General features: G+C 36.5%; 1 long non-coding RNA gene across 2 annotated transcripts in view; it reads right to left on the bottom strand.

The window, feature by feature from the left end:
• The window catches only part of LOC144340714 (uncharacterized), a 74,761-nt gene that overhangs the window by 40,326 nt on the left and 12,437 nt on the right, over positions 1 to 21,998 (bottom strand). Inside the window, exon 2 of one of the 2 annotated variants that reach the window (XR_013416984.1) lies at positions 12,765 to 12,822. The exons of the other annotated variant lie outside the window; for it this stretch is intronic. This is a non-coding gene — a long non-coding RNA (uncharacterized LOC144340714). The remainder of the gene's footprint in view (positions 1 to 12,764; positions 12,823 to 21,998) is intronic. 2 annotated transcript variants of the gene reach the window in all.

The following is a 21,998-nucleotide window of genomic DNA, read 5'->3' as shown; positions in this document are numbered from 1 at the left end:
AACATGAGTTGAGATGCTAACAAAAATTAGTTATACCAAAACCAACATATATGTTAATAAAAAGCACTTGTTAAAGCTTTAAAAAGCACTTACGTGGCACATAGTAGTTGCTCATTATGGGTTTTGGGGTTTTAGTAGACTGAGTTTCAACTCCATCTAAAGAGTATTCAATGCTTTGCTAACAGCTTACACATAATTCATATATTTACTTGCAATTTTTTGAACATATTTGCTTTCTTTAAGAGGAATGTTTTTTGGGAAAGAAATGGGAAAAAGAATAGTGAGGGTTTCCTTGCTGTACTATACATTAAAATATATTATACAATCTTATTTTTATTTTTATTTTTTCTGAGACAGAGTCTTGCTCAGTCACCCAGGTTGGAGTGCAGTGGCACTATCTAGGCTCACTGCAAGCTCCACCTCCCGGGTTCACCATTCTCCCACCTCAGCCTCCCAAGTAGCTAGGACTACAGGCGCCCGCCACCACGCCCGGCTAATTTTTTTTTTTTTTATTGTATTTTTAGTAGAGATGGGGTTTCACCATGTTAGCCAGGATGCTCTCAATCTCCTGACCTCATGATCTGCCCACCTTGGTCTCCCAAAGTGCTGGGATTACAGGTTTGAGTCACTGCACTTGGCCAATCTTAATAATTTTTAAAGTTTATTACTGGTATTAGGATAGAGGCAAATTAATGTAATACACTAGAAGATCCAGAAACATATAAGTATATAAAAGACTCTTATATATGACAGAGATGCCATTTACAATTATTGAGAAAGAAAAGATTATTTAGTAAACGAGCTGGCTAATGGCTTGAAAAAAAAAGTTAGATCCCTACCTCATGCACATGGCAGAGTAAATTCCAAATGTACTAAAAATTCATAATAGAAAATTGAAACACTGAAATACTAGAAGAAATATAATGACAATATAATCTTGAGGTGGCAGATAGTACTTTATATTATAATTTAAGTAATATATTTATGAAAATTGGTCATATTTTCTAAAACTGACACAAATCTAGTGAGAAGGGTGGCACTGTTTTACATTTTTGCAAGTCTCCTTAATGTCTGGCTTAATAGAAAACATCTGGAATCTCATATTTGCCTTGGCAGTCATCTGTGGTGATATCATATGTCTGTAGCTGGACAACTCCACTGTAAACTTGTGAAAGAATAAAAGTGAAAAAGGCAGATATATCATAGTATTATTATGTAAATAGTTTTGACCTTTTAGGACTCTGGAATGAATCTCTGGGTCACATGTGGACTGTGAATCACCCTTTGAGACTATGAAATATAATATAAACTTTTAAACTGATTGCATTTCTAAAGGATCAATTTCATTTGCATAGTTATGGAAAAGATTCATCTGAATGACCTGTAGTTTCCTATAAGTGATCAGTTTCCTACCCCTATTGAGTAGCAAAATATCTTAGTATACTTTTAAATTGGATTATTCCCCAAAAGGTCTAAAATCACCCCATACTCCACTGAAAGGATACCCTATTGTCTCTTCTGTCCATTTCTCAGTGTATCCTCCTAACCTCCACCACCTTCAATTATCAGCCTCCACCAAATTAAACATGTTGATATGCAAAGGTCATAAGGAGATGGACAAATTTCTAGGTGGTAATACAACAAGAAAGAAGGAAATTGGAACTGTTTTCAGTGTAGTTAATGTAGTTACTTCTTTATATTTCCACACTTAGACATCCTCGCAAAATATCCTCCTTCACAACTTCCCTCTTTAATTTGAAAAATCACATTTTCCTAAAGAAGTCCTTTTTCATGTTTCTTATTTCAATCCTTTACCCCCTTTTCGGAAATCTAATCACTTTCCTCAGCAGTTAGAAGTTTCCCTTTTTGGTCTATTCCATGCCTACCAACTCAAATGACACCTCTGACTTTGTTCAAATGTTTATAACAATCTCATTTGTTCAGGAAGATGGAATGCATTCTAATTACATGATTATAAGTAGGTAAGAGTTTCAGTTCAGGTTCAGTAAATCCTCCAAAAGAAAACTTGCTTTTTTTCACTCTAGATCATCTGACAGTTAATCTTCATCAAAGTGGTCACTAGGATTATAAAACAAAATCTCACAAAGCAAATGTGTGTGTGTATATATATGTCTCACAACAGATATATATATATCCCACAACAGATACATATATATATCCCACAACAGATACATACATATATCTCACAACATATATATATATATCTCACAACAGATATATATATAGTCTCACAATAGATATATATGTCTCACAACAGATATATATATCTCTCTCACAACAGATATATATATGTATATCTCACAACAGATATATATGTATATCTCACAACAGATATATATATATCTCACATCAGATATATACATATCTCACATCAGATATATACATATCTCACAAGATATATATATATATCTCACAAGATATATATATATATATCTCACAACAGATATATCTCTCTCTCTCTCAACAGATATATATATATATATATATATATATATATCTCACAACAGATACACACACACACACACACACATATGCATATGTGAAATGAAAGGCTATGGTTATTTAGCTTTATTTTGTCCTGTCCTTTTTAGGGCAATAGACTCCACCATTATTCTTCTAAGAAGCTTTTTTTTTTCTTTTATGCCCCATTGAGTGTGGTGTCATTATAAAAGACATCATACTAAATATAAATTGCTTAGTCTTAGTTTCCCTTCCTGCAAAGTAGTATTTCAATCAAATTCCATATGATTTCTCCTTCTTAAGGATGTGTTTGAGAGCAGACGTAGAGATGGAGAGAGCTACAGTTTATATATAACACATGTTCAAAAATGTATACCCACAACGTGGACATGGATAAGAATGAACAACCCAGACATTTGAAAATTTATGAACATTTCGCTGCTTCATTTTATGGTTTATATTGAGGTATGGAGAACAAGTCAGTAAATATTTGTATGACTAATAATCCTAAAACATTTATTCTAAATATGACTTTGGGACTGTAGAAGTGAGTTATTTCATATTCTCAGTATAAAACTAGAGTCACAAAGGGCTCAAGTGTGATTCTAGAGATAGAAAGTGAACTATGACCACAAGGAGCTGGCTTTAGTGAGATGTACATAAATACCTAATCTTCCCCTTACTCCTTTCTCTCCTCCTCTATCTCTCCTTCTCTCCACAACATGGACAGGAGTAAGATTAAGTAGCTCAGACATTTAAAAATCATCCTTCTTTTCCTCCTCTTTTCCCTCCTCCTCTCTTTCTCCTCCTCCTCCTTTTTAATGAATGAAAATAGAAATGGCAGCAATGTGAAACTTTTGATCTAAATAGGATTGCAAACTGTGACCCATGGATTAAACCTGGCCCTGGCCCTTTGCCTCTTTCTGTACATCCATGAGCTAAGAATGGTTTTTAACTTTTTTTTTTTTTTTTTTGAGACAGAGTCTTCTCTGTTGCCAAGGCTGGAGTGCAATGGTGTAATCTCGGCTCACTGCAACCTCCACTTCCCGGGTTCAAGCAATTCTCCTGCCTCAGCCTTCCGAGAAACTGGGAATACAGGCACCCACAACCATGCCTGGCTAAGTGGAGACAGGCTTTCACCATATTGGCCAGGCCAGTCTCAAATTCCTGATCTTGTGATCTGCCCACCTCAGCCTCCCAAAGTGCTGGGATTACAGGCATGAGCCAATGCACCCAGCTGGTTTTTTTTTTTCAACATTTTTAAGTGGTTGAAATTAACTCAAAAAGATAGTATCTGGTGACACTTGAAAATGATATGAAATTCAAATTTCATTATCTATAGATAAAATAATATTGGAACACAGCCACACTCATTTGTTCATATACTATATACCATTGCTTTTGTGCTATACTGGCAAAGTTAAGTAATGACAACAGAAACCATATGTGACACTCTCATGACTTCACACTCCTGCTCAATGTACTACAGATCACAGTGATGCAATTGTAACTCAACAATATTTCAAATGTAACTCAGCAGTATTTCAGTATGTCATGCATATTGCTCCACCATAACGTAATTTTTATAAATTATCAATAGGTATTTATTATGTCAAAAGAAGAAGAGAAAATGGGGCTCTGAAAGTTGCACCTCTGAGGCACAATGGAATGTAGGTTATTTTATTATTGAATTCAATTGTGAAGGGTTATATTTATTATGCAGTGACACTATAGCTGTGATAAAATGCAACATACATCAGCGTCACCAAAAACTATGCATGCACTACAGTATTCTCCCAACTCACAGAAAAGGTAATAATAAAAAAATGTAACATGGACTATTTTGTCACAGCAGAATTTCTTCACAAAAATAAAAAATGAAAATCAGACTGTGACCAAAGTACATGTCTACATTGCTCATTTGTTAAGCAAGGAAATTCATTTACAAATGGTGAATTAATTAAATCACATTTGATTGCAGCTATAGTTAATATCTGCCTAGAGAAAACTCTACTGAAGATTATTAGCCTTTTAATCAGAATAACAGTTCAAAGAGTTGAGGACATTGGGAGCAATGTCAATAGTCAATTAATAAACAAAGCAAATTGTGTTTAGTGGTTATTTTTGGCTCTTGGTAAGTTAACAGGGGTTACCAATAGTGCTGAGTTATTTTTCACTTGAGGAATTAATGCCAAGTTTGAGATGACTGAAGAATTAGTGTATATGAATAGTTCATGTGGAATAATTACAGGAGAGAGTATTTTCCCCCCCAAAAATGAGAAAGCAACAATTCAGTAAAATCTGAAGTGGTATCTGCTAAGATGTGTTATAATTAATGATGGGAAAAAAAAAAGTGTAGAGTAGAAAATGACTTATTTGGACAATTTTACTAAGCTTTTGACATTGTCTTGAACATGAATAATTGCCCAAAATCAGTATTATTTAATACTAAACAGCTTTGGAAATTTTCTGTTACTGCAGACTTGATTACTTAATTCAATCTAAAATTGCAAGGGAATTTAGAGTTTATATGTGAATGATACTGCAATGAAGTCATTTTTGCAACAAATATTTTTCAATGACAATTTTGAACCACGTGTTGGCAAAAGTTAAAGCAACAGTCAAGATTTTCATCCTTATATGAATATTTAGTGGATATGTTCTTTGAACTCAAACTACAGTTTCAGCAGAACTCTTTAGACCTTGATGCAAATGAAAAGGAAATTTCATATTTCAAAATATATTTCACTAAGACATTGAGAAGCTTTCACCTAACCTTCAATTAGAACTTATTCATCCAAAATGTAGTGACGTGCTAAAAGCGAAATATCAAAAGAATCTAATAGGAGTGTGTTAATGTATTTCAAGTTTTAATTATGATTATAATCATATGCTAGTGGATTGATAACAGTATTTGGCAGTGCCATCTGTGCTAAAAGATGTTTTGGAATATGAAACACATAAAAGTTCATTATGGATAGCATTAACAGATGATATTTGTAACTGATTTTGATAAGAAAAAACACTATGAATTTCAGTTAAGCAAACCTGCAACTCCCAGAAGAGAGAACTCCATTCTTCTCATTATTAGACTTGTATTAAAATTATTTCAGCTCATTTGGGTACAAAGTAAAAAAGTTAAAAAAATACATATTTTGTAGTACTCAAAATAACTTGAATGCTGTAGTACTCAATTATAATTGTTATTATATTTGAACTTCATCAGTTAAAAAGTATGTGGAAATTTGTTTTCTCTCTGATTATGTAACATTTATGTAATTTCCATAATTTTGCCTCTTTGCCCACAAAGCTTAAAAAATTCATTATCTGGACTTTTTTTTTGTTTTTTCTTTTTTTTTTTTGAGATGGAAATCTCACTGTGTCACCCAGACTGGAGTGCAGTGGCATGATCTCTGCTCACTGCAAGCACCGCCTCCCAGGTTCACACCATTCTCCTGACTCAGCCTCCCGAGTAGCTGGGACTGCAGGTGCCTGGCACCACTCCCAGCTAATTTTTTTGTATTTTTAGTAGAGACAGAGTTTCACCATGTTAACCAGGATAGTCTCCATCTCCTGACCTCGTGATCCACCTGCCTCGGCCTCCCAAAGTGTTGGGATTACAGGCGTGAGCCACCGCACCCGGCCCCATTATCTGGACTTTTACAGAAAAAGTTTGCTGACCTTTGATCTAAATGAAACAAATCTGAATTCTGGTTCCACTTGTGGAATGTCAAGGAAACTGACAGCAGAAAGAACGTGCTGGAGGCCAGACATAAGTCAAATTGGGTTGGTGGTTATCCTGAGACTTACAGTGAAAGACACTGGCTGCAAGGGTCTGTCTGAGATGTTCTTCTCTCAAAAGAGGGCATCAGGTTCTGAATGAAGTTAGCCATCCTAGACATCCGACAGTGGAGCCAGGATAACCAGGCTGTCATGCTCCAGTATACTGAGCACTATCAATCATTTTTCCTTCCAATGACTTTCTGTTTGTTTCCATAGTTATATGTTTGTAAGGAAATTGTATGTTTGCCCTAAACAGGTTGTTTGAGTTTATCTTTTTGACATAGAGGACACAGAAATTTTGGATAATTTCATTGTTAGGAGGTGGCATTGGCCAATGTAGGTATCATTAAAATGGATTGTAGATGCCTAATAAATTGCATGTGAATTTACTTTTTCTGAAACTAAGGTAAACTCTTTATGTCTTCTTATTAGCTTTCAATGTTTTCAGAAAGAAAGAAAGAAGATTTAGAGAAAATTAGAACAGGAACTATTAAAATCGTTTTTCACTTGATTTTCCAACATCTTAGAAAAGAGACCTAGGCTTTGTGTAGACCAGTGTAAAAAGATATGCCTTGTCTATACATAACTGAGCCAGGAAAATGAACACTTTCCACTTAGTATTTATTTGTAAATTCATAATCAAAAAGGTAATAGTTACCATTCCTAACTTCTTCAAAGATACAGGGGATGAAAAAAGACTTATAATAACCTCTTCAGAATAGATTTTTATGTGAAGGAAGTGCAGAATCACCAGTGTTTTCTTTTTGCCAGCATACCTCTGGGAGTTACATTGGGATTAAGTCTCTTCTAATCACCAATTGTTAGCTGACAAGGTGGACTCTGAACTAGTGAGTTCAAACATAGGGTTCTCTCATGTATGAAAAAATAAAAAGACCATGTCAAAGCTAGTCTTTATCACTTGCCTGGCAATCAATCACATATCTTCCATGGAATGCAGTTTTACATACAAAGTATTTGCTTTAAATACTTTATAGAAATAAAAGATGTGTACTGAGGATAACTTAAAAAGTAGCTCACATTTTTGAAATGTGTAATTTCTTCATTACATTTTTTTCATTATTGATAAGGTTTGGCTCTGTGTCCCCAACCAAATCTCACTTTGAATCGTAATCATCCACACATGTCATGGGAGGGACTCAGTGGGAGGAAATTGAATCATGGGGGTGAGTTTTTGCCATGCTGTTCTCGTGATAGTGAGTAAGTCTCATGAGATCTGATGGTTTTATAAAGGGTAGTTCCCCTGCACATGTCTTCTTGCCTGCTGCCATGTAAGATGTCACTTTGCTCCTCCTTGTCTTCTGCCATGATTGTGAGGCCTCCCCAGCCATGTGGAACTGTGAGTCCACTAAACCTCTTTCCTTTATAAATTACCCAGACTAGGTATGTCTTTATTAGCAGCATGAGAATGGACTAATACAGTAAATTGGTACCAATGGAGTAGAGTGCTGCTGTAAAAATACCCGAAAATGTGGAAGCGACTTTGGAACTGGGTAACAAGCAGAGGTTGGAACAGTTTGGAGGGCTCAGAAGAAGACAAGGAAATGTGGGAAACTTTGGGACATCCTAGAGACTGGTTGAATGGTTTTGACAAAAATGTTGCTTGTGATATGGACAATGAAGTCTGGGCTGAGGTGATCTGAGATGAAGATGAGGAACTTGTTGATAACTGCAGCAAAGGTGACTCTTGTTATGCTTTAGCAAAGAGACTGGTGGCATTTTGCCCATGTCCTAGAGATTTGTGAAAATTTCAGCTTGAGAAAGATCATTTAGAGTATCTGGTGGAAGAAATGGCAAAGTGTTCAAAAGGAAGCAGAGCATAAAAGTCTGAAAAATGTGCAGCCTGACCATGCAACAGAAAAGAAAAACCCATTTTCTGGGGGGAAATCCAAGCCTGCTGAAGAAATGTGCATAAGTAATGAGAAGCCCAATGTTAATCACCAAGACAATGGGGAAACTGTCTCTAGGGCATGTCAGAGACCTTCAAGTAAGCCCCTCCCATCTCAGGCCCAGAGACCTAAATGGAAAAAGTAGTTTCATGGGTCAGACCCAGAGGCCCCTGCTGTGTGCAGCCTAGGAACTTGGTGCCTGTGTCCTGGCTTCTTCAGCCACAGCTAAAAGGGGCCAAGATATAACTCAGTCTGTGGCTTCAAAGGGTGTAAGCCCCAAGCCTTGGCAGCTTCCAAGTGGTGTTGAAGCTGTGGGTGCACAAAGGCAAGAATTGAAGTTTGGGAATCTCTACTTAGATTTCAGAGGATGTATAGAAATGCCTTGATGTCCAGGCAGAGGTGTGCTGCAGGGGCAGAGCCCTCATGGACAACCTCTACTAGGGCGGTGAGGAAGGGAAATGTACAGTGCTAGACCCTACACAGAGTACCTACTGGAGCACTGCCTAGTGGAGCTGTGAGAAAAGGGCCACCATTCTCTAGACCCCAGAATGGTGGACCTACTGACAGCTTGCATCATGCACCTAGAAAAGCCACAGACACTAAATGCCAGCCCATGAAAGCAGTCAGGAGGAGGGCTGTAGCCTGCAAAGCCACAGGGTTGGAGCTGCCCAAGACCATGGAAACCCACCACTTACAACAGTGTGACCTGGATGTGAGACATGGAGTCTAAGGAGATCATTTTGGAGCTTTCAGATTTGACTGTCCTGCTGGATTTTGGACTTGCGTAGGGCCTGTACCCGCTCTGCTTTGGCCAATTTCTCCCATTTGGAATGGGTGTATTTACCCAACGCCTATACCCCCATTGTATCTAGGAAGTAACTAACTTGCTTTTGATTTTACAGGCTCATAGGCAGAAGGGACTTGCCTTGTCTCAGACGAGACTTTGGTCTTGGACATTTGGGTTAATGTTGTAATGAGTTAAAACTTTAGGGCCTGTTGGAAGGCATGATTGGTTTTGAAATGTGAGGACATGAGACTGGGGAGGGGTGAGGGGCAGAAAGATATGGTTTGACTATGTCCTCACCCGAATCTCACCTTGAATTGTAATAATCCTCACGTGTCATGGGAGGAACCAAGGGTGTGGTAATTGGATCATGGGGGTGGGTTTTTCCCATGCTGTTCTCATGATAGTGAATAAATCTCATGAGATCTGATGCGTTTATAAAGGGGAGTTCCCCTGCACATACCTGCTTGCCTGCTGCCATGTAAGACGTCCCTTTGTTCTTCCTTTGTCTTCCACCATGATTGTGAGGCCTCCCCAGCCATGCTGGACTGTGAGTCCATTAAACCTCTTTCCTTTATATATTACCTAGTCTTGGGTATGTCTTTATTTGCAGCATGAGAATGGACTAATACAATTCTCCAAATTAAGCTTTTCCTTTCTGTTATAAGGGTAACATGATAAAATCACAGAATGGACACAGAAAGAAAGTTTTTCTGAAAATAAGAAATGTACACCAAATTCCATTTGCTGATTAAATATTTTACTATGCTTTATAAATACCTAAAGATATTTAGCTTATCCAGTCACTATTCCTTTTAAGGAAAGCTTTTGGAATATGGAGTTTAATTGCCATTTATACTAAATAGCAAAAATAAGGTTGTGCAATTTACATGTTTAACTTCTAATATGAAATTATCTCTCTGAAGTTTTAAGTCAAATTGAGAATGGAAGCAACCTCCCCAAGAAGCATAAAAGGCAGGCTGTAAAAGAAGTGCATGGAGAGGAGAGAGAATAGTAGGCTATAGACAGAGGTATTCCTTTACTAGGGTGTATCATGGAGTCAGGAAGGAGAGGGGTGCAAAATTGAGGGTTGTAATCTGACTCCCTGGTAGCAGATACTTGTGGGGCAAAGTCTGGATTTTATCAAAACTAGAATCGGTAGACGTCTCCATTTATTTCCACGTATATCCAATCAGTTACTAATTATTGATGATTCTACTTAAAAAATTTCTATTGGAGATACTGAATAAATATATAAATGTATTAATTAATACATGGATGAATGAATGAACAACTGGATAAATGAATAAATAAGGGACAACAGTGAAAGGTCCTTTGACTTAATATTTCTCAGGTGATAGTGAGATGCTCCATCCTGATTTCTGGGCAATGTGTCCAATCACAACGAGCCCCAGGCAGTGGATGGGGCACAGCAACTAAGATGCAGTGCTAAGGAAACAAAGATGGATTGAGTCAGACTTGTTATTTTAAATAAGTCAGGTATCCAGGAAAATTAGAACAGAAGGGAATGTTAAAAATCCCACGCTAGTTAATAGGGCTTAATCCAGGCACACAAAACGTCATGTCTTCTTGGTAACATGACTTCATTTTAAGTGTCACTCAGTGGTGGCTGAGCTTCCTGGTCTACTTCCTACTTCCTAGCCTACTATGATCTCCTGGGTCAGACTGTATGTGGCCACTAGGGGACAGAGTGGCAGGCAGGAGCACAGAGAAGAAAAAAGGCAGGGAACACATGGCAGAAACCAACCAAAGTTATCTAACTTCAGCCACTCTTCAAACTTTTACAGTATTTTGGCTTATGTTCACCACTATGCCTTTTGGAATTCTTGTATTTTATAATTTGTTAAGCTACTATGGGACTTATGTTGATATAGAAAAGTCTTTTTTCTTCTTTTCCTTTGTTTTTTGACATACAACTACTTTGTTGCTTATTTGATCACACCAAAACTGCCAAGTGTCTGCATGTGGAGATGTGTGAAGGGTTAGGTTATATGCAACAATTGGGCAGTGTCATTCATTGTAAATTCATGGGAACATGATAGACATTTTCTTAGAATTTAACAGTCAGGTTCATCAGATGGGTGAACTGAATTCAGCTTCATATATTTACCAAGTTACGATATGTTGATTTATTGTTTTTTTTGTTTTCCATGAATGGGCTAGACCAGGTTTATTTGAGAGGCAATGCATATGAAGGAGGCAGTAGTAAAGTAAGTATGAGTTATTTCACACTGCGTTCCTCCCATGACACGTGGGGATTATTACAATTCAAGGTGAGATTCGGGTGAGGACACAGTTAAACCATATCTTTCTGCGCCTTGCCCCTCCCAAATCTCAAACCAAGCATGCCTTCCAACAGGCCCTAAAGTTTTAACTCATTGCAACATTAATTTAATATGAGTTATTTCAACTCTGTGTCTATTATATACTGTTAACTTGAAGAGAAAAGAAAGCTGTCTTACCAAGCACCCTTTTTTTAAAATAAAAATTATCTTTGAGTAGCAATTTTACTAAATTAAAATTGATTGTCCCATATTTTATCACCTTCAGTTAATATAAAATAATGGAATATTTTATAATCCTAATAATTTGCACATTAAAACTTTAAGTTTATTACTATTATAAGTATTCCAATGACTACTGTTTATTCAATTCCAGCTTTTTTGTCCCTGTAATAGATAATAGGTTAATTATTTGTGTTAACTAATCCATTGACTTGATTCCCTCATTAAAGTAATCAAAAGTTTCAGTTTAATTGAAGAAATTTAGCGCTTTATATTTAGTATCATGTGGTAATTATCTTTGCCTTTCAGGCCATCAACTATGCTGTTTTAACTCTTCTTTTTAGCCACTTTCATGAAATGCAAGGTTAACAAAATTTTTAAAAAAGCTCTTTGACCAACTACTGCTGGAAGCAAAGATGCCAAAATGCCATCTTTTAAAAACAGCCCTTGAAATACCTTCTACTTAGGTATATATACCTGAAAATAAGAAGAAATAGAGAATCTTCTGAAACCTTCACAGTACTTTCACATGAGTTTGAAACTCAGGTGTAGACCAAAATGTGCAGATGATTATCAAATTTAAGCTCTTTTTAAAGTTTTTTTTTTTTTTTTTTTTTTTTTTTTTTAGCCTTTATAGTATTAATTAAGAAATCTGTTCAACACCTGGGCAAGGCTTAAATATCTTTCATATTTCTATCAGCTGGAAATGAGAAAAAGAAACACATTTCATATGAAACATATTTTTCTACAAGATGAGAATGCAGAAATGTTGTCTCTAACAGTATCTATTTTAAGCTGGGCGTGGTGGCTCATGCCTATAATCCCAGCACTTTGGGAGGCTCAGGCGGGTGGATCACCTGAGGTTGGGAGTTCGAGACCAGGTTGGGAGTTCGAGACCAGCCTGACCAACATGGAGAAACCCCGTCTCTACTAAAAGTACAAAAAATTAGCTGGGCGTGGTGGCGGGCATCTGTAATCCCAGCTACTAGGGAGGCGGAGGCAGAGGAATCGCTTGAACTTGGGAGGCGGAGGTTGCGGTGAGCCAAGATCACACCATTGCACTCCAGCCTGGGCAATAAGAGCGAAACTGCATCTCAAAAAAAAAAAAAAAAAAAAAAAAAAAAAAAAAACCACACAATATCTGTTTTATAGAAAGAATATCAAGAGAAGTAAAGCAAGTTTTTTTGCAAGGGAGGAGATGTGGGGAGATACCTAGATGACAGGCATGATAATGTTCCTTCTGGTTTACTTCACAATTCTATCCTTTGCTAAAGCAATGTTTACCTTGATTTGGCGTTTCTCATCTTGTCTTCCTCTTCCTGACTTGGCTTTAGCTTTTAAACTAAAAATAAAGATAAATGAAGGCAGAGAAGAATTTTTACTAGCAAGTGTTGCACAAGAAATAACTATAGTCTCATAAAGTTTTATCTTTATTCACGTCTTGCAATTTGAAATGTAGTTAAATCATAAGGCAAGGCTTCATACCACGTCCCTGAAGCTAAATACAGTACTTTTCTACTTATCTTCTTTAATAGAACTTATTTATTTTTAAACTGTAGTACACTAAGATTTTAAAAATCTTAAACTACCAGTGTGGGCTAGGATTCTCTTTACAAGTTTTGCAGAGGGACAGAGACTGCACACAGGAAACTTGATACAACTAATGTCACCACATTAGATAATGTGTAACACAATGTCCAACTTTTGAACAGACACCATTTCAACAAATACCAGATTTGAAGATAACCCCACTGAAATCTGAAAAAAAATATTTCAAATCAGAGAGAAGATTGTACAGATAGTCTTGAGCTTAAAAAAATCTGTAACATTTTAGTTTCAAATGCACTTTGTAAGCGAAGATTCAAACATACACTTTGGGCACTTATGATCAAAATTTGGAATAATAGTATGGTAGGTTTCAATTCTTCCAAGTCAACTTGGGCATTGCAAATACCAACTGAACTATCTATCACAAATATGTTCTGTTTCCTTGAAATACATTAGGTTTTTAAAAAATGATACTACTCACAGTGGGAGAAACAAATTTATAATCAATTTATGTGGGTAATATTAATACAATAATATTAGAAATATTATGCTATGCCGAGCTAATGTTTAGTAACTTTCTGAAAAGTCTGTGAAGTGTCTACTTGACACAAATTTAGGTAAATAAAAAAATTTTGAAATAAAAAAAAAGTCTTCTATACTTTTTATACTCTCTCCTTTGTATGCTAGGGAGAAGTTGAACGGTCTAGGAAACTTCTTAAGTCTTTTAAAATTTGCAATTTCTTGGCTAATACACAACAGGCCATTTGAGGTCATTCTTTCCAACTGAGTCACTGACTCAGGGCTCAGAGCATGGTGCTTAAATGTCAATGGAGACAAGCCCTCTGACTGTGATCCTCATTGTCGTGATACGGTCTCCTGTTCTGGATACTCCCATTCTTATAAAAAGCAACTCTTGCTTATTTATTATGTAGGGGAGAAAACAAAATTTCTTTTCTTTCTTTTTTAGGCTCTTCGTTGAGATCATTTCCTGAAAACAAACATCGGATTAACAAAAGAGACAAGCGGAAGTTTATTAATGCATGTTGTACCCATCATGCAGGAGAGGCCTCAGTTCAAAAGTATTCCTCTCTCAAGGCAGTGGCTTAGGGGACTTGCTTAAATAGTATTTCCACAAAGAACCATCAATCTGATATAAAAGAAAGACAAAGGAGAGAGCAGTTTCAGTCTTTCAAAAGGTAGGAAAACGTAGGAAGACAGTAAAATATGTCTGCAATTTTTTCTGTTGCCTCCTGGTGACTTCTCTGGGCTGATAAGCAAGCTCTGTCTCAAGGAAGGATTGATGGCCTGCCATCAGGCAAGCAGAGCCTGAGACAGAGTGTTCCCCTGTGTTTTCAGTGTTCGTAATCTAACAATCCTCACTATTTTGGAGAGAAATATTTTGGTTTCCTTCAATAAAAATCTGAGAGTTCCTAATGTAGAAATACTGTGTCTCATTCACTCTTTGATCTTCCCAAGGATCTCCATAGAGCAGGGGACTAATTTAGTGTTTGTTGAATTGAATTTATTTATTTATTTATTTTTGAGACAGAGTCTCGCTCTGTCACCCAGGCTGGAGTGCAGTGGCCGGATCTCAGCTCACTACAAGCTCTGCCTCCCAGGTTTACGCCATTCTCCTGCCTCAGCCTCCCAAATAGCTGGGACTACAGGCGCCCGCCACCTCGCCCGGCTAGTTTTTTGTATTTTTAGTAGAGACGGGGTTTCACCGTGTTAGCCAGGCTGGTCTCGATCTCCTGACCTCGTGATCCGCCCATCTCGGCCTCCCAAAGTGCTGGGATTACAGGCTTGAGCCACCGTGCCTGGCCGAATTGAATTTATTTAAGGTTGGCTTTCTTTTCTCCTTACAATTTCACGTTGTGACTTTTACTGTTTTCTTTGTTGTGTGCCTGCATTAGACCACCACTTACTGATTTTTGCACTACTTAATGGGAGCAGGAGAGTAAAATTGCCTATTTGATTCTGAGCCTGAATCAGATAAATAGTAACATTTTGGAAGCCTCCAGGAAAGGGTAGGAAGCAGAAGGAATGTGCTGTCAGGGATTTTTCTGCCTACTAGGGGATTGGTGCAGTAGAAAAGAAGGTGTAGAAGTAAGATGGGCTTGTTTTCAAACTTCTGCTATTTCCTAGGAGGAGTTTGTCATCTTAAATGGGAAGAACAAGGCTTACCCTTAGGAATGTTGGGAAGATGAAATAAAATGTTATACGTAAAGCGTCCAGGATAATGCCAAATGTACAAATGGTAGCCATTAAAATCTGAACCAGAAAGATTATGGTATTACAAAATAAGAGATTATTTTTTAGGTTACATTGCTTGCTTAGAAATTACTCACTCTTTCAAAATAGGTTTCAATTGTCCCCTTTCACTTCCATGATATGTGAAGAAAGCTGACCCCATCCAGAGAACTCACCCACCATGGAGAAGACAGCGGAGTACTACACCATTACACAGAGCAACTCCCTGCCACTGTTAGGGTTGGTAAGCTATGCCAGAGCCTACATTGCTGATTAACATGTTAGAAGCAAGTAGTATCCCTTAGAAATCAATCAATAAAGATAAAATCTTGAGGAATTACTCTGATAAAAGACAAAGAGGAACACATTGGCTTGTAAAATAGAATTCAACTGTACAAGTAACATATGAAAAAATGATACAGATTAACAATTTTTTTTAAAGGCAGATAAAAATTCACAAGTCAAGTGCAAATGAAAGAAATCTCAAAATACAATTAAATGTGAAAGACGTCTCCCTTCCAGGAGGTGAAACTTAATTATTCCCACCCTAAATCTTTAAATATGGACTGTTCTGAATGATTTGCTTCCAAAGAATCAAATATGAAGAAAGAGAAAAAGAGGGGAGACAGGAAGGAGAAGAAACTTTACAGTGGAGAAAACTATCCAACACTATCTTGCCCAGGTATGAAGGATAACATCACCAGTAATAAGTCATGTCTCCAGTCTAACCATGAGAAAAACGTCAGATAAATCTTCCGCTCTACTAAATAACTGATCACTGTTCCTTAAAACTTTCAAGATCACACACACACACACACACACACACACACACACACACACAGAGAGAGAGAAAAGATTAAGAAACTGTCACAGACCAGAAGAGATTAAGGAGACACAACAACTACAACAAGTACATGTAATGTGGTATTACTAAATGGGATTCTGGAAAAGAGAAAAGATACCAGTTTAAAAAATAATAATAATAACTTGTGAAATCTGAATAAAGTCTGAGGTTTAGTTAGTAGTAATGTACCAATATTTTCTTACTGTGACAAATGTATCATGGTAATGTAAGATATTAGTAATAGGAAAAATTGTGGGGAAAGGTATTATCTTAATAACTTTTTTAAAAATCTAAAGCTATTCTAAAATGAAAAGATGATTTTGACCCATTGTGGAAAGCAATGTGGTGATTCCTTAAAGACTTAAAAACAGAACTACTATTGAACCCAGCAATCCCATTATTGAGTATATGCCCAAAGAAATATAAATCATTCTATTATATCAGACACATGCACATATATGTTCATTGCAGCACTATTCACAATAGTGAAGACATGGAATCAACCTAAATGTCCATCAGTGGCAGACTGGATAAAGAAAAATTTGGTACATATACACCATGGAATACTATGCAGACATAAAAAAGAATGAGATCATGTCCTTTGGAGGGACATAAATGGAGCTGGAGGTCAATATCTTTAGCTAACTAATGCAGGAACAGAAAACCAAATACTGTATGTTCTCACTTATAAGTAGGAGCTAAATGATGAGAGAGGAACAGCAGACACTGGGATCCAACAGAGGGTTGAGGTTGGGTTGAGGGAAAGGATCAGGAAAAATAACTAATGAGTACTTGGCTTAACACCTGGCTGATGAAATAATCTATATAACAACCCCCATGACACAGGTTTACCTATATAACAAACCTGCACACGTGCCCCTAAACTTAAAAGTTGAATTTTTAAAAAGATGATTTTGAAAAGGGAAAAGCATTTATTAATCAAGAATGTTTTCATATTTTAAATAATATACAATTCACAATAACATTGTAAGAGTCATGACAAACATGGGGATGCAGGATCAAATTATAAAAAGCCAAAACTTAGAAATACAGGTAAGTAAGGAAAAACACAACTGTAATGGAAGACTTTCACACTCTTTTCTCAGCTTTTGATCTCAAATAAGCAAAATTTAATATTTAATTGTATTTTATGCAAATTAAATTTAATACTTATTTGTACAAAATACAAAAATTTAATACTTATATGTATTTTAAATTTAAAGAGAGTGAGAATAAAATAATGCAGTTGAATTAGGATACGATATCTATACTAAGGTTTGTACAATAGTTAATCATACACTAGGACATAATAAAAACTATATATTCCCAAAAGTTGAGAATGAATAGACCGAAGTAGCTGGCTACAATAAAATTAACCCACACACATAAAGTTGACTGACAAACTACCAAAAACACAAAAACACTTAAGTTTTAAAATATTCTCTGGCAAAAAAGAAAGATTAAAATAAAAATCAAGATACTAATGCAGGTCAGTTTTAAAATTCAAACAATGAAATCTTACATGTCAAAAAACATGGGATGTGACCAAAGCAGAATTTAAGCAAGAATTCTGTTTTAAATATGTAACATTTTAATTTTTAAGGCTGATTAGTATTCTGTATGTATCCATTTTCTTTTTTTTTTTTTTTTTTTTTTGAGACGGAGTCTCGCTCTGTCGCCCAGGCTGGAGTGCAGTGGCCGGATCTCAGCTCACTGCAAGCTCCGCCTCCCGGGTTCACGCCATTCTCCTGCCTCAGCCTCCCGAGTAGCTGGGACTACAGGCGCCCACCACCTCGCCCGGCTATTTTTTTGTATTTTTTTAAGTAGAGACGGGGTTTCACCGTGTTAGCCAGGATGGTCTCGATCTCCTGACCTCGTGATCCACCCGTCTCGGCCTCCCAAAGTGCTGGGATTACAGGCTTGAGCCACCGCGCCCGGCCTGTATCCATTTTCTTTATCCATTCATTCACGGATGGACACTTAGGTTTATTCCACATTTTAGCTACTATGAATAGTGTAGCAACAAACATAACAGTGCAGATATTCTTCGACATACTGATTTCATTTGTTTTGAATATATACCCAGTGTGTGTTCTGGATCATATGATAGTTACATTTTTAATTTTTTGAGGAACCTCCATCCTGTCTTCCACAATGGCTGTACTAATTTACATGATCACCAATAGTGTACTACAGTTCCCTTTTCTTCACATTCTCACCAACGTGTTACCTTTTTCAAAACAGCTATTCTAACACGTGTGAAGTAATATCTCATTGTGGTTTTATTTTATATCTCTCTCTCTGATATGAGCATTTTTTTCATGTACCTGTTGGACATATTTGTCTTCTTTTGGGAAATGTCTATTCAAATCCTTTGCCCATTTTCAATTGGGTTATTTGCTCTCTTGCTATTGAACAATGTGATTTCCTCTATATTTTAGATATTAACTCTTTATCAGATGTATGGTTTGCAAATACTTTCTCCCATTCCATAGATTCCCAACAACATGGATAAACCTGGAAGACATTATATTAAATGAAATAAGCCAGGCCCGGAAATACTAATACCATATGATGTTGCTTACATGCGGAATCTAAAAAAGTCTAACTCATGCTAGGAGAGAGAAGAGTGGTGGCTATCAGGGGCTGGTGGTGGGGAAAGTAAAGAGATTGAGGAGATGATGGTCAAAAGATACACAATTTCAATTACACCACAAGAGGAGTAAGTTTAAGAGGTCTAATGTACCACATGGTGATTATAGTTGATAACAATGTATTGTATACTTGAAAGTTGCTAAGAAAGTGGATTTTAAGTGTTCTGACTACAAATAAATATGTGAGGTAATGCATGTTAATAAGTTTTTGTAACCATTTCACAATGTATACATATTTTAAAACATCATTTACACTATAAATATGTAAAATTTTGTCAATTAAAAAAATAAGAAGATTATATTATATATATAAAGTTTTCAATATTCAGAAGACATTGAAAGAATGTAAAGGCACCAACCATATATTCAACTCAAACACTCAGGGGAAAAATTCAACAAAACAAACTCTAAGAAAGACAACTGTAGGTACTAAAGCAGAAATCCAGCATTTGAAAATCTAAAGATAGTAGAATTAATAAACTCAAGATATAAATCTTTAAGGAAAAACTATAAACTTTTATAAATATAATTTAAAAACTATGGAGAAAATTCAAAATTAAGAAATACAGGGAAAACAACAGAATATGAAAGGCCAGTTATGGAGGCTGACGCCTGTTATCCCAACCCTTTGGGAGGCCAAGCAAGGAAGACCTCTTGAGACCAGGAGTTTGAGACCAGTCTGGGAAACATAACAAGACCTTGTCTCTGCAAAACAAAACAAAATATGAACTATTACCATGAAGAACTTTATGTCTATAGATGCAAATATCTCAACATGAAAGATTTTCTACACAATATGTTACTGAAATTTTTTCAACAATAATATGAAAACCTAAAGTATTAAATAGTCATGTTATAACTTGACCAGTCTATATCTCTGACCGAATAGAACATTAGTAGATTTGCTGTGTGTTACTCAAACTTTCCTTCTAGGCAGTAACTGAGTCTGAAGTTCTAAAACCATGTGTCTGATATGAAAGTCATTGGGGCTGGTTCTTGCTTGTAATCATGGACTAAAGAGAATTTGGATCCCAAATAGCGGGCACAAGTGGGCTCTGAAGTCCATGAGAACAAGAACTAAATCCAAATAAAAGGGTATGTAACTTATGAAAGGCAAAATGAAGCTAAGGGTTTTCTTGGCAGGGCCTAGAAAGGTGGTCAAGAAGAAACCAAGCCACAGGTAGGGTAAGAGGTATTAATGGCTCCAGCGATACCACTACTGGGTATCTACCCAAAGGAAAAGAAGTTATTACATGAAAAAGACACTTGCACATGCGTGTTTATAGCAGCACAATTCACAATTTCAAAAATATGGAACCAGCCTAAATGGCCATCAATCAACAGAGTGGATAAAGTGTGAGATATATATATATCATATATACATACACACACATACACACACACACACACACACACACACACACACACACCCTAGAATAGTACTCAGCAATAACAAGGAATGAAACAATGACATTCACAGCAACCTGGATGGAATTAGAGACCATTATTCTAAGTGAAGTAACTCAGAAATGGAAATCCAAACATCCAACATCATATGTTCTCACTTATAAGTGGGATCTAAGCTATGAGGATGCAAAGGCATAAGAATGACATAATGGACTCTGGGTACTTGGGGAGAAGGGTGGGAGGGCATGAGGTATAAAAGACTACCCATTGGGTGAAGTGTACACTGCTTGGGTAATGGGTACACCAAAATCTCAGAAATCACACCTAAAGAACTTATCCATGTAACCAAACACCACTGTTCCCCCAAAACTACTGAAATCACAAAAATAATAAAAACAAAATACATTAAGCCTCTGCCAGGACCCCTGATGAGTCTTTTCTCATTGTAGCATCAGGCTTTGGCTGAAAGTGTAAGTCCTCTAGATCAGGTCTATATGCAGATAAAAGGCCAGCAGGTTTCAGACTTAGGAAGAGCCAATATTTTAATTCAAGTCTAAAGGCATAAAAACAAACAAACATAAAAGATGTCCCAACTCAAGGACATTCAGGCAGAAGAAATTTCCTCTTATTCTGGGAATAGTCAACTTATTGCTCTATTTACCCTTCAACTGACTTGGTAAAGCCCACCCACATGCAGGAGGTCAGCCTTCTTTACTCAATCAATTTAAATGTTATATTTATCAAATAACACCCTCACAGAAACACTCATCATAATGCTTGATCAAATATCTGGAAAGCCCACAGCCCAGTCAAATTCACACATAAAATTAATCATCACATCCCCACCAACCACAACATATAGTCATAAGATAAATATAGGATACCTGCAATAGACATTTCTATTCAAAAGAGGTGCAAAACAGTCATGGTCCATAGCAATTCTGAAATATATGTAGAGACATGTTTCCATTCCCTTGACCAAGGCTCAATCCTATTACCTGGGAATACTTCTCCATGACTCTTGACTATATTCTGGACTTTTGGCTCATCCCTCTGAGTGATATTTTCATAAAAAGTGTTTCATGTTCACAGTTAAGTCATCTTCGCTAACTTCCTTTTGCCTATAGTAATTCAGGAGTTCCAAAGGCCTCTCTTAATTTTGTATTGCCTCTCTGTCTTATAGTTCAAGCTGATACAATTTCTTATAAAACCTTATGGGCTTTATTTTTATCAATTTACTTTCTACTCTTTTAGATAAAAGCCTTCAACATGTATCTTTAAGATAGGCCCTCTCTATTTCAGGCTCTGGGATATGTAAGTTTGTGTGAATTCAGTGTAATAGAAGCCGTGTGTGGATGAAGCTGCCTGAAGTGACAGAATAAATAGAGTGCTTATGACCAAACCTGTGTGTCAACCCCTTCAAAAAAAACAATAAAATTAAAAATTAAAGAAAATCTGGGTCATTTTCATTTACAATGAATATGATAGGTCAAGATTTATGTTTTATCCTTGAAACACAAAATGTCCTCATCAATAAAATTGAAATTGTTGACATTTGCGAGGAAAAATTACTATAAGAATTGCTATATACCTAATGTCAAAATTCATATGTTGGAATCCTAACTCCCAATGTGACAGTTTCGGAGGTGAGACTCTTGGAAGGTGAGTAGGTCATGAGGGTGGAGCCCTCATGAGTGGGGTTAGTGACATAAAATGGATCTCAGAGAGCTCTCTCACTGTCTTTCTACCATGTAAAGATACAATGAGAAGTTGACAGTCTGTGATATGGTTTGGATCTTTGTCCCCACACAAATC

Source organism: Macaca mulatta, chromosome 4 (genome assembly GCF_049350105.2).
Source record: "Macaca mulatta isolate MMU2019108-1 chromosome 4, T2T-MMU8v2.0, whole genome shotgun sequence".
Lineage (NCBI taxonomy): Eukaryota > Metazoa > Chordata > Mammalia > Primates > Cercopithecidae > Macaca > Macaca mulatta.
The sequence above is the reverse complement of the archived record's forward strand: the minus strand, read 5'-3'. Positions and strand labels throughout refer to the sequence as shown.